This window comes from Chelonia mydas, chromosome 4, assembly GCF_015237465.2.
Source record: "Chelonia mydas isolate rCheMyd1 chromosome 4, rCheMyd1.pri.v2, whole genome shotgun sequence".
Classification (NCBI taxonomy): domain Eukaryota; kingdom Metazoa; phylum Chordata; order Testudines; family Cheloniidae; genus Chelonia; species Chelonia mydas.
This window is the reverse complement of record NC_057852.1, coordinates 21,123,539-21,137,015: the sequence shown is the minus strand read 5'-3', so window position 1 is coordinate 21,137,015 and position 13,477 is coordinate 21,123,539. Positions and strand designations below refer to the sequence as shown.

Genomic DNA, 13,477 nt, shown 5'->3' with positions numbered 1-13,477 from the left:
TATACCAGATGATGGATTCGTTATAGGAAATTCAGGAACCCATCATCAGTGAAGCTTAAATTTGTAAGAAAGGAGACTGAATTTTCTCAGGAAGTAGCCCAAGACTATGGAATTAACACCGGACTCATCGCTTTCAGAGCCAAGAATAAAACTCTCTTTGACTTATAGCTTTTCCCCAACACACAAAAAGGAAGATAGAAGAAAAGGGAGGGGAGTGAGAAGAGGAGGCAGCACAAAAAAAGCAAAACCAAAACACAAAACCAATTAAAAAAAAAAAAATCAACTCACTACCTTTGTGGAAAGAGGAAACGAAACCATATGTAGGACTCTGAGGCTCTGACAAAGGCTTTGTGAGGTGCTCAGAGATCACAGTGGTGATTTCAGCGTAAACAACTGGAAAGACGCTTTCTGGGGGCAAAATAATTTCTCCACCACAGAGACTGACCTGATTTCCGAGCACACTGGTGCAAGAATAAGAATTAAAAAAAATCTGTTTGTCACTGTACATGGTATTAGTTTCACTTTTGCGTTTCTAGAGGATGGGAAAATAAAAAGCTTTCACATTCTGGTTTACAGGCACTAAGCGCAATGCTGAGGCATCGAAGTAACAACACTGTAGAAAATGTTTAAACTTTTTTTCTCCCCATTAAAAAAGTTGACACCGAAATTTCAACAAAACATCAAAAACACATTATTTATAAAGTCATTTCTCTAAAAAATGAACATAAAACAATAATTTTTGGCCCTAAACTATGAGCCTGACCAGCTCCATCAAAGTCCACGTGAATTTTCTTTAAATATTTCACTTTTTTTTTTAAATTAAAAAAAAACATTGTAACTATTCTATGGAAGGTTTACCTATTTACTTCTGTTTACTTCCTCTGCTCTCAAATACTACAGTGCAGTGTCATTTGATGTTATTCCACTGATTAGCAACCGTACAATGCTAAAAGTTATCTTGTTCCTATTCAGTCTTATAGATGAGCTAACTGTAAACTCAGCAGTCCATCCCCACAAGAGAAGACAGAGCAATTCCTTGCTGCCACAGCAGTCATCATGGGCTTGAAAGCAAATCAAACTATTTCCATGGACTTCTACTCTTGCTTTCTTAAGCTGACATGAGATGACCCCGACAATTGAAGCATTTTACATCTAAATGTTCAGTAAACAATGGTTGCACTGTAGTGTTTATGCATGAATGCCCAGAGGAAATCAAACATTCGTTAAAGATTTTACACGCTTTTCTAGCCCTGAGATGGATTATTTTGCTCAATCTAAAAATAAACTGATTCTTTTAAAAAACAAAAGCTGATTAATATTCAAGTGAATCCTATGTCTCTAATTGGTCTTCACCCAATTATAACTGAAATCCAAATAAAACAGATTAATATGAAAATTAAGTGTATGACAACCTGTACTAAATACCGTACATCTGAGAATGCCAGTCAAGAATTCTTATTTCACAAATTAAGTTGCGGGTGGTGGTTTTGTTGGTTTGTTTTATTGTTTATTTTGTTTTAATAAGAAGTCTTGGTACTAAAATATCCCTTCGCTCTATGGATGCACATCCCCAACTTTCTATCCTAAGGAAGAAGTTTCCTTCTCTTAGAATCAAGCCGAAAGAGTCTTGTAACAATTAAAAAAACCCAGATTATAACCACTATTTAGATGTCACATTCTATGATCAAAACACTGTACAATCACATTAGCTACTTAATCCCCAATGCTTCCTGCCCTTCCCTTATAAATATGTCAGTGTTGCTCCTGACACAGACCACAGATTTCAAGCCATGATTTCACAGAGCAGAAGAACCTTATTCACCTGTGTACCACTTCATCTCTCCTATGTTTAAGACACTTCTTTGCAGTGACTCAAGTTAACTTTCCTCCCCTCCTCCCAAAAATCGCTGCTCCCAAAAACTTTTCAACTCCATGCAGAACAGCCCCCACGACCTAAAAGGACTATGAGCTGGAACCTCTGGATTCTTACATTCAGAAACCTTCACATTCCTCAGTGAAAATGGGACAGAAGTTGGGAAGAATAAAAAAGGGTTAAAAAAATTCCTCAGACTGAGGTAATGGGGATCTTCACTACCCCTTTATGACAGACCAACTTTTCATTTGACGTAGGCGTTGTCAGACCCAACGCTGTTTCCAAGAAAGCAGCAAACTCAGGCCTTGGCTACACTTGTGAGTTACAGCGAAATAAAGGAGCCCCGGGCGCACTACCTCACTATCCGTCCACACTGGCAAGGCACATAGAGCGCTCTGACTCCGCGGCTACAGTGCTGCTGGTACTCCACCTCGGCGAGTGGAATAACGTTTGCTGCACCCCCACTGGAGCGCTGCGGCGCCAGTGTGGACAAGGTGTTGCATTACTGCGCTCTGATCAGCCTTCGGAAACATCCCATAATCTCCTTAAGTCAAGTGGCCACTCTGGTCATTGTTTTGAACTCACTGTAGGACTGCAGATATGCCCTTTGAAAACTCCGTTTCTGACAGCCAGCTGCTTATCTGCTCCGAGACAAAGCAACCATTACTGTGGAATGCTGTGTGCGCACGAGAGAGAGAGAGAGAGAGAGAGAGAGAGAGAGAGAGAGAGAGAGAGAGAGGCTGGGGGGCGGGGAGGTCTGCTGCTGTCTGAACTTACAAGACAGAATGCTGACACACTTTCAGCTCCCCAAAAACCCACTCTCTCCCCCACATACACACAACACACTCCCTGTCACATTCCACCCCACATTTGAAAAGCACATTGCTGCCACTTGCATGCTGGGATAGTTACCACAATGCATTGCTCTCTGTGGCCGTTGCAAGAGCTGCTAATGTGGCCACGCCAGTGCGCTTGTAGCGGTCAGTGTGGACAGACTGCAGCCCTTTCCCTACTGCTCTCTACGATGGCGGGTTTAACTCAAAGTGCTCTACATTTGCAAGTGTAGCCATGCCCTAAGACCACTAGTTTCAGTACTGAAACTTCTGCTTTCCTTCTAGACTCTCTCATATCGGTCGTTCCCCTGCGGGAACGCTTCAAAGCACATCAAGGCCTCATCTAAAATAGAAAAAGTATGCCAGTGTTGTTATACAGGTGTAGCTATACCAGCCAACCTTCTCGCTATAGACGCAGCTTACACTGGGCAAAAGTGTGCTTTTGTTGATATAATTTATGCCAGTTCCCTGAATAAAAGCCTCATTTTAAGAAAAAAATTCACATCCGTAGCTGACATTACTATATCAAAAATTTTAAGTGGAGACCCTGCCATAAGGGCTGTTGCACCTTAATGAATTTCGAAGGAATGATTCTGTGGCTTGATACATTATACACATCACTTGGTCCTCCCAAATAGGATTTAACATATGGGTCTTTAACATGAATGGCTCTTTCAAAATGCACCCATATTTTACTTTAATTGGACAAATCAAGTATAACATTAAATTACCTAAAAAAAATTTTATTAGTGTAAAAATAGTATAATTGTAAATATAAATCCACAGGTCAGAAAATTCAAATTACGGAGTAAACATTTTCAACAATTTAAGAACTTCTGTTTTCAAAAGTGACTTAGGCCCAGATTTTTAAAGATATTTAAGCATTGCTCTGCTCAGGGTTGCAAAACATAAGAGTGACCTAGATGGCTAAATCCGATTTTCAGAAGTGACTCAGGCACTTGGGAGCCTAACTCTCATTGAAAGTTAATGGTAATTAGGCTCTTCAGTGACAAAAGTCACTTCTGAAAATAGGGGCTTTAGCTGTCAGAGGGCTTGTCTTCACTGCAGCAGTAGCTCAAGGTACAACCTGAGTACTTCTCTTCACCCAACTCTTGTGGCACAAAATCTCTAGCTTAAGTGAACTGGTGCTTTAAACTTGAGCTAGCTGTGTGAAATGCTTTTGAAAATGCTACTTAGGTACTTTTGAAACTTCATCATGCAGTAAGAGAAAGATGTAAAATAATAGCAGGGCTACAGGCCAATAGGTTCCTATTTTTCTACAGTTCCCAGAAGATGAAATGATCCTGATTGGATGGCGAGGTGATTTGGTTCCTTCCTTGTAGGAACAATAACTTTGCTAAAATAATGCCACACGACTGCATGATGTATAAGGGCCCTACCAAATTCACGGCTGTGAAAAACGCATCACAAACCGTGAAATCTGGTCTCCCCTGTGAAATCTGTATAGTATAGGGTAAAGGTACACAAAAGACCAGATTTCACAGGGGAAAACCAGCGTTTCTCAAACTGGGGGTCCTGACCCAAAACAGATTGGGGAGGTGGTGGTGGAGGGGTTTGCAATGCTAATGTAGCGCTGCCTTCAGAGCTGGGTGGCCGGAGAGCAGTAGCTGCTGTTGGCCAGGCGCCCAGCTCTGAAGGCAGCGCCCTGCCAGCAGCAGGGCAGAAGTAAGGGTGGCAATACCATACCATGCCATCCTTACTTCTGCCCTGCTGCTACGGCCTTCAGAGCTGGGCGGCCAGAGAGTGGCGGCTGCTGGCCAAGGGTCCAGCTCTGAAGGCAACACCATAGAAGTAAGGGTGGCAATACCACACCAGGCCACCCTCACTTCTGCGCTGCTGCTGCTGGTGGTGCTACCTTCAGAGCTGGGCTCCCGACCAGCAGCCGCTGCTCTCCGGCTAGCTAGCTCTAAAGGCAGCACCGCCGCCAGCAGCAGAGCAGAAGTAAGGGTGGCAATACTGTGACCCCACTACAATAACCTTGCAACCCCCCCACAACCGCCTTTTGGGTCAGGACCCCGAGTTACAACACAGGGAAATTTCAGATTTAAATATCTGAAATCATGAAATTTACAATTTAAAAAAATCTTACGACTGTGAAATTGACCAAAATGAACCGTGAATTTGGTAGGGCCCTATGAATAATTAAAACCCAGCAATGGGGCCAAAAGATGTTTTTTATGGTACAGGACTCGTGTCTTGTTTAGTGTGTGGGTTACCAGGGCATCTGACAACCTCTACCTAATAAGAAACTTTTCCATGTGTTATCCACAACTGCTTTCTTCAGGGTCTCTTTTACCTTTTTCTGAAGCAGCTGGTACTCCATTGGAGACAGGATACTGGACTAGGTGAACCATATGTCTGATCCATGGCACTTCCTATGTTTTCTATGTTACTGTTTTTAAGGGACATTTCATGGTTTTCCTCATACATACTGCTCACATGACAAAGACACTCGAGTGAGAAATTGCCACACTGCAGACAAAAATATCCTATCTAATTTATTCTTTACATTTTAAGGGATCTAAAGAGAGATATGAAAACTTGAAGGCTTTTTATGAACCAGGTTCAGAAAAAGCTAGTCATAGGAATATAATAAACCATTAATCCATTCTTTGTCTGAAAGGACATCAAGTCTCTGTACTGGATTTATTTCAGAGATAATCCCAGAGCAGTCTGCTGCATGGTAGGCAATAAACGTTTCCCACTGTTGGGAAAGGAAAAAAAAAAAAATGAAAGACTGCAAACTGGGGGTATATATACTCTGAGGAAATATAAAAGGAAGGCTGTGAAACACACAAGGGATCATTGCTCCTACGCCAAACACAGTGAACGTAAATACAATTCACCTTCAGTTTCTTTGTTAATATTTTGTTTCCATAAATAAGACATTTTTGCTAAAATTAACACCACCCTGTCATACAGAGAAATGGAGGGGAAACTAATCCTGCTTTGTAGTAAGGAAAGCCATGTAAGCAAGGAAACGAGGAAGACCTCGAGCATTGAGGCAGCACAGACGATATCCTTCCAATACTTCCAGACAGAACATACGTATTGCAAAACCCAGCCCCAACAGAGTAGGCCAGATACGTTATGGCAGATTCAGTAAACGTTCAACCGCAGAGTTTTTCTTTTGTAAAAATACTCATTTATTTAAGTCAAAGGTGTTGCACCCTTCACTTTCATCTGAATAGAAGTCAACATAGCAAGTCAACATTTATAATTTAAAGACTCTCCATAGCTCATAGCTTTAAGCACTTTTTCTTTGATATAAATATAATGAGCTGACAAGCTGAATATTCAAAATGAGCAACCCACATATTTTTAAAGGGAGAAAGACTGGTTGGCTATGAATTTGACTCAACATGGTATCCTCCTACTGTCACCTCACTCTCTAGCTTTACCTCTATTTGTAAAATCTATGCCATCTGCATAAACCACTGTTAGCTAGAACACAGCCCATAAGGAGCACTGTAACAAACCAGTATCTTGTGCAATGGAGGAAAACAAATCTTAACATAAGAAGTGATTTTGACTACAAGATTCCCAACTAGTACTAATGCAGCTTTCAGTTTTAGAAGTCAACCACTCTAAAGTCAGGAAATTCTAACGATTAACATTTCCCCCACAATCTTAAAGCCCCATTCCGCACATTCTGTACTTTATTATACAGATTGTAAAACAAGCAGCTAACACATCAAGGTTTGTATTTAACGAGGAATAGAGAGTACTTAATCTGTACAACATCTCAGGCATAGCATTACAAGGGAAGCCCTAACTTTGAATTTTCTGACTTTTCAGTGCTTTATTTGCAAACTTCAAAGCTCCATTAAAACAAGTTTCAGAGTAATGTCTTCTGCAATTTCCACAGTATGCATCCGATGAAGTGAGCTGTAGCTCACGAAAGCTCATGCTCAAATAAATTGGTTAGTCTCTAAGGTGCCACAAGTCCTCCTTTTCTTTTTATTAAAACAAGTGTTTGCATTTAGGTCCTTATTTCAGTGAACACTTAAGCACATGCATAAATGCTTTGTTGAACTGGGACCTTAATTTCCCTGAGGTTTTAAAAGCAATTTTATTTTTTAGTTATTTTGGAAAAGAATAAGTGCTGCTAAATCACCACAGTTCATCCTAAATGTAAGCAACTCGGGGGGAGGGGAAAGGAAATGTAATGTGCGTCTTTGCCAATTTTAAGTGAGCATACCTTTAGAAATAATGAATTGATTTATCATTTTTTTCCTTCTTTCTCAATAAAGGTTACTAAAAATAAACCAAAGTAGAAGTTTGTAGCTCTGCATTACGTAGCAAAAATTTCAATGGGAAAATACGGAGAGAAAATGGTTTTCTACATCCGTAAACAGCAAACAAACAGCTGAGTCAGCTTTGCACGCACAAAATGTTACAAATATCTGAGTGGAGGGCAAGCAAAGATGATGTTGTACCAAACAAATTTGCTGTGCAATGTTCTCCGCATTACACATTTGATCAAAATGAGGAAGCAGAGACTTCTGAATTAAGTAGCACTTCCCCTTACAAACTTTTTCCCCCAGCCTAGTCCAACACAATATTCCCCGAAATATATTGTGATACTAATTTCAATTTATAACAACACCCCCTCCATTTTCATTGTGTTGCAGGTTTTAGTATGACTCAATTACCAACATTGTAAAAACGAGGAGTCAAGGAGCCACCGGACTCCTCATTGTTTTTGTGGATACAGACTAACACGGCTACCCCGCTGATACTTGGCAACGTTGTAAAAGTTGTCAGAGTTGGGAGCAGTTTGGGCAGCTACATGGGTGGTGACAGCTGGGTTATTTGGAACACAGAAAAGCAAGTCTGCTTTGTTTTCTGACAACGAGGAGATAGTGAAGGTTTCCGGGATCTGAAAAATGCTGTGACTCTTCCCCTCCTGAGCAAGGGCAAAAGCAATTTTAAACCTAGGCCAAGGAAGGAGATTTGGATTCCTTGTTTCATACCCTGACAGTTATTACTTTTTCCACTCCATACTCTCCCACTGTTTGCCATCCCGTAGCAATGCTGGCATGTAACATGCTACCATGTTCAAGAGTTAACACTCTATTGGGACCAACAGGTCAGTTTTCACTTTTCTCAGAGCAATCTTTTCCAGCCGTCTTCCTTCATCTACCCACCTTTCACATATTGAAGGTTTTCTTTGCAACCACAAGGGCTAGAGACATGGTGATATGAAATTAAAGCTCTTAGATTCTGGAGCACAATGGCAAATTCCAAGAGAAGTAACACCCTTCCTTCAGATTGGAAGAAAGGTCACATGGTTAAGATACTGGCCTGGGACTCAGAAGAACCAGGAATCATTCCCAGATCTACTAAAGACTTTCTGTGGGTCCTTGGTCAAGTCATTTAATTTCTCTTTGCCTCAGTTCTCCATCGCCAATAACAAACATAATGCTTCCTGTCCCCCATTTTTGTCTGGTCTATTTAGACTGTAAGCTCTTTGCAGCAGTGACCCCCCCATACTGTGTATAGTGCCCAGCACAATGAAGACCAGATCTCAGATAGGACTTACAGGCACTACCATGATGCAAGCAAATCAATAATTATGTGACAACTGACACAGCTACACAATTGCATTAGACACAGGGCCCAAGCTATGAGCAATGAACAATGGGAAGTGAACAGAAGCTGTATCTTAAACTTCAGCTGTAGTGATCATCATCAATGAGAACTATGACAACTACATTTATCCTCTAGTTAAGCAAAACGCACATCTGAATAATTCCTCTTTAAACCACCTAAACTGGAGATTATATTGGCATTGCTGAATAACACTCCATGCCAGGGTGGAGTATCATTATCTACAATCATTACAGCTGGCAAATCATGTAAAAATTAGCTCCTAAACTGAGAATTATTGATCTACCTTCTCTTATCAGCCAAAGCAAACATAAGATTTTTCCTCCATCTCTGAGGGGCGGGGAGGAGAGACACGACACCACCTCATTGTAAGAGTAAGAGAAAGAAAAAAATATTGTTAAATGAAACACCTAGGTACTATTGTGCCCAGTCTGTTTTCTCTGTGCTTAGCTGTATGCAAAGGAACACAGGTATGACTTCGTTCAAAGTCTCTAGCCTCTCTGAACTGCTTAAACCACTAGAAAAATTCACCACTGCATTTTGTTTGGGGTGCAATATGTTCCCAGTACCAAAAATCATGTCATGATGTACTGCCAAGGTCACGCTTAGCAGCGCTTGCTACACCTGTATGCATGCAAAAAGAGCACCCAAGTCCCTAATGAAGGTTATAAAGATTTGTACTAGTTTCGCAGTAATACGAAGCACTGTTAATACAGCTAATGAAAGAAAAATATTGGTGCGCCAGAAATAAAGGGTAAAGGTTGTAAAAGGAAGAAAACCCTTCCAACATGGTAATTACAATACCCAGTTCCTAAAAAATGATTGTCATTCACAAATATCCAGTATTATTATAGAAATGAGCAAGCCAGAAAGCAGTGGTTACAAAAGAAAACATCCGGAGCTGTTAGTACTTGAATTTCACCGGTGACTTAAATGTAACACTGTGTAATTTAAAAGGTGTGGAATAATTAAATAATAAAAAATGTTATTTAACTTGTCTAAGAGAAATAAGTTGCATAACCAAATGGAAAAATAAATGAGTGAACAGAATGAAGCGATTCTAGGCAAGAATCTTTCCTATTGTGAATGCAAGTGTTCTGCACATTATTTCTCTGGGTACGTCCAAGTGACAAAACTACAGGGCAGCAGCAACCAGTGTAATGGGAAGCACAGAATTTGCTATAATACATTAGTTCACTGGACCTCCAACTCTGGAAATGGCCAACCTGTGAGACTCCAGAGGAGGACAAACCACCACGGTGCATCTGGCCAAACGTACAATGGGGTAACGTAAGAGGAAAAAATTCCTTTCCGACCCCTTGCAATGATCAGCTGATACATTGGAATAGGAGAATCTACCTATAATTTAGCAAGTATCACTATAAATATTATTACCAACACAGTCTTAATTTAGAATCTGCTTGTGGCATTTGACTGTGGCCTCTTGCAGAGTCTTGAGCCCCACAGGCAAACTACATGAATCAGCTCAATGGTCTGGGTATTTTACAACAGCAGTACACACATCCTGTCTTTCCCTCTTCACCACCTTAACATCCAGACAACTTTCACCAAAACCCAGGGCACCAACCATGTTTCCAGTGGCTTATGGCAGCAATGGTTTCCCTGTGCCTTGCCTTATACTATGGAGAACGGCATCAGAATCAGGATCACAGTCGATGTTTTAAACGAGAAAACCAAAAATTCCACAAAACAGTTACTACCTGCAGCACTATCTTTACATAGAATGTATTTATAGCATCTTTGATCCACAAAGTGTCACCTGAAATGTGGCTAACTGGCAGTCATTTACCACAAAAAACAGAATATAAAGCTTGTTAAGCATTTATCTTTTAATACATGAGGGTTGTTTTGGTTTTTTGCTGTTTTTTTTTAAAAATCTACACCCCCACAACCAGAAGTTCCATGAGTGCAGATGACAGTTCAATACAAGTTATCCAGGGAAAGTGCGATTTTGATGTACAAACAGAAAAAAAATTTCAATATTCAAACATTTTGCAGTTTTCCTGAAAATATGGAGCTGGATTTAGACACCAGACGTACCTTCTGCCACACAGTTACAAGCCTTGTCATACTCAACCTCTTAAGAAACATCTCCAATGGAATCCAAGACAATTAAAGAAAAGAAACACACACCACCTGCCAATTATCTATCAAGTGTGTGCAAGGGAGGGGTAAGGGGAGGGGCACAGCTATACCTATGCCATTAAAGCTTGTCTTGTTTACAAGCTCTTTTGTCCTTTGATAGCTCCAGAAGTTCACTTGAATCCCTTTTTCAATGAAAAAGCCTTTAAATCAAAGGCTGTAAAAAGCCCCTAACAAACCACAAGTCCTTCACTTGTCTATTTATAGACAAACGAAAAAAAAATTGCAGCCAAGGCCTCCCACACTGCAATCTGCCCTGGTTCCACCCCCCCCCACCCCCCCCAGCCCTCCACCGCCTAGTAAACACCTTAAGTTGCTCTAGAAGAGGCAGCTTAACACCAAATCATGTTTGTGTGGTGCACTTACCTCTGTGAACATGTCTTACTGCCTTCCTACATGACAGGAGAGATTTCCTGTTTTCATACATTCCCTTGTCAACCCTAATCAGTGTCAATAGGTTAGTGTCTTTTGTGCTGGCGGCTGCAGTGGTAACCCTGACAGGAAAGAACTTTTAATCTCTTCCCTTGCACTGAGCCATGAGAAGCCGAGAGCGCTCCCAGGCATAACTCCCTTGGCTCCTCTCCTAAAAACGCTCTCTCAAGTGCATGGTTGCTTAGCAATATTTGCCTTTCCCCTGTACATTTGAAATTGGCAACATCTGTCCCTTTGCACAAGTCAAAACTGCCAAAGGACCGTGTGGAGAGTTTTCAAACCTACGAACCAAGCTGGTTGAAGATGTATCATGTAAGACTTTATGGCTGCTCTGGTATTTTGTTATTATTTTATTTTCATCATGTATAAAACTTGTGGCTCTGTCTGGAGGAAAGGTACAGAGGAAAAAACCATCATGTCCAGTGGGAATCACCTGCTAAATCACATAACAAGTAGCTTTTTGTGTTTACATATTTATACTTGCTTGCTTTGGCTCCAGTCTTTTTTTTTAAATGATAATTCACTATTTCACTGGAACGGCATCAATTCTTCAGGATGAAATACGGGGAATATAACATCTGTTTATGTTTTTACAAGCAGTAGCTTCTGCATTTTTATATATATACTTGCCATTTAGCACATGAATTGACTTCATAGATGTTTGTCAAGCACTTGCAGCAACAAGGCACCAATCCTGATTGTGGCCTTTGAGCACTACTGCAAAATAAATGGCAAACCTGACCAAATATATAAAAAGGGATGGGATTTTACAGTGAAGGATAAAACGGTAACAGATGCTCTCATCACCTAGAAACAGAAGTGCCTGGGAAGATAGACATTACAAGGATACTTCCTTGTGTCTTGGTATTTTGGGGTGGAGGAGGGAGAATATATTATATCCTTGACTGAATTTTACTTTGGCCCATCCTTACCCAACCCCAGTCATCGCCTTATTGTTTGACAGGTTCTGAACTGCATTTCTTAATGTATGTGTGTGTGTTGGGGTGGGGGTGGGGGGTTGTTGGAGGTAGGTTCCCCTCCCCCAAGTGGGGGAAGATTTAATATTATTTAGAAGGGTCTGATTTAAATTTGAGGGGTGAGGGGGTGGTTTTTTTGTTTTTTTTTATTAACCAGATGGAGCCAGACTAATGAAATGTAGTTAATAGGACGGAATGCTGGCAAGAGGATGCCATTCCATGTGAAGTATGTACAGGAAATACTTGAAAAGAAACGAAAAATAACTACTAAAAGGATCTTTTTTGCAAAGTGGTTTTTTTTTTAAATCCACCACCAACCCCCTCTTCCGACACTCTCACACGAATTAATGGCATGATCCTACAAATCCTGTGGTAAGCAGTCTCAGTAACATCCAGGGGACCACACATGATAGTAAGCATAGCACCTGATAATAAGGTCTTGGAAGAATTTGGCCCTAAGTTTCTTTTTAACAAAGATTAGACAAACAATTAGTCCATATTATAATACATGCCAAGATGTTGTTTTTAAAATGAGCCATGTGTTAGCTACAAGAGTACCAGAAGTTTAGTATCAGAGAGAGGAACTAAATCATATATACACAACATATAACATAATAGTTGTAACTTTTTTCTTTTTAAAAAATAGTTTCATTCCAGTTTTAGACAATATAATGCCACAATATAAAACCCTGTAATAAAAATTCGATCTCCATTAATGGATGTTTATAATGGAAGTGCTGATGCATGGTTAGCAAATACTGTGTTGTAAAAATCTAACAGTTATTCTTTTACCAATGGAAAAATTACTTTTTGGGAGGGAACAGTAGTTTCTGTTACTTGGGAATGAACATGATGGACCTTCTCATAAGTCTGAGCTTGCTGTTTCCCTGCCAGTTGACAGTCACTCAATTGCATGGCCCACCTTGCGAAGTTGACATTTTCAACTGCCCCCTACTGGTTTGTTTTTTTAAAAAATCAGTTATGTATTTAAAAATAAATAATTTCAACTGAGTATATTTACCCTTCTTTTTTCAGTTTTACTTTAGATTAACATGGTGTAAGATACCACAGGCTTTGGGACTCAGATGGAGAATGAATCCTACAGGAACTTTTCAGAAAACCAAAGTAGATTAATACAAGCAGCTTGATCAATTAAGTTAGTGTTGCACAAAGGCAGAAAGTTTTCTCCCTCCCTTGCTGCCCTGAAGGAGTAGCCTTAGCTTTCTTTCAAACTAGCAGTATTTCAAAAACCTGATCCATATAAAAATTTGTAAATATTTTTGCCAGAAGGAAAAAAAAGTCTCATTTTGAAATACCAGCTTTTCACATAACAAACATATAGCTTCTTTGCCAAAGGTAATCTGGCAGTGGTCTGTCCAATACTGAGCTACAGCTCACTTCATCGGATGCATCCGATGAAGTGAGCTGTAGCTCACGAAAGCTTATGCTCAAATAAATTGGTTAGTCTCTAAGGTGCCACAAGTACTCCTTTTCTTTTTGGAAATACAGACTAACACGGCTGTTACTCTGAAACCTGTCCAATACTGAGTACCACATGGATGTTC

The 13,477-nt window shown here is 40.2% G+C and overlaps 1 protein-coding gene across 11 annotated transcripts in view; it reads right to left on the bottom strand.

Annotated features, from left to right (window-relative positions):
* Window positions 1–13,477, bottom strand: part of AFF1 (AF4/FMR2 family member 1) — a 164,618-nt gene that overhangs the window by 66,042 nt on the left and 85,099 nt on the right. The gene's annotated exons all lie outside the window — the stretch shown is intronic.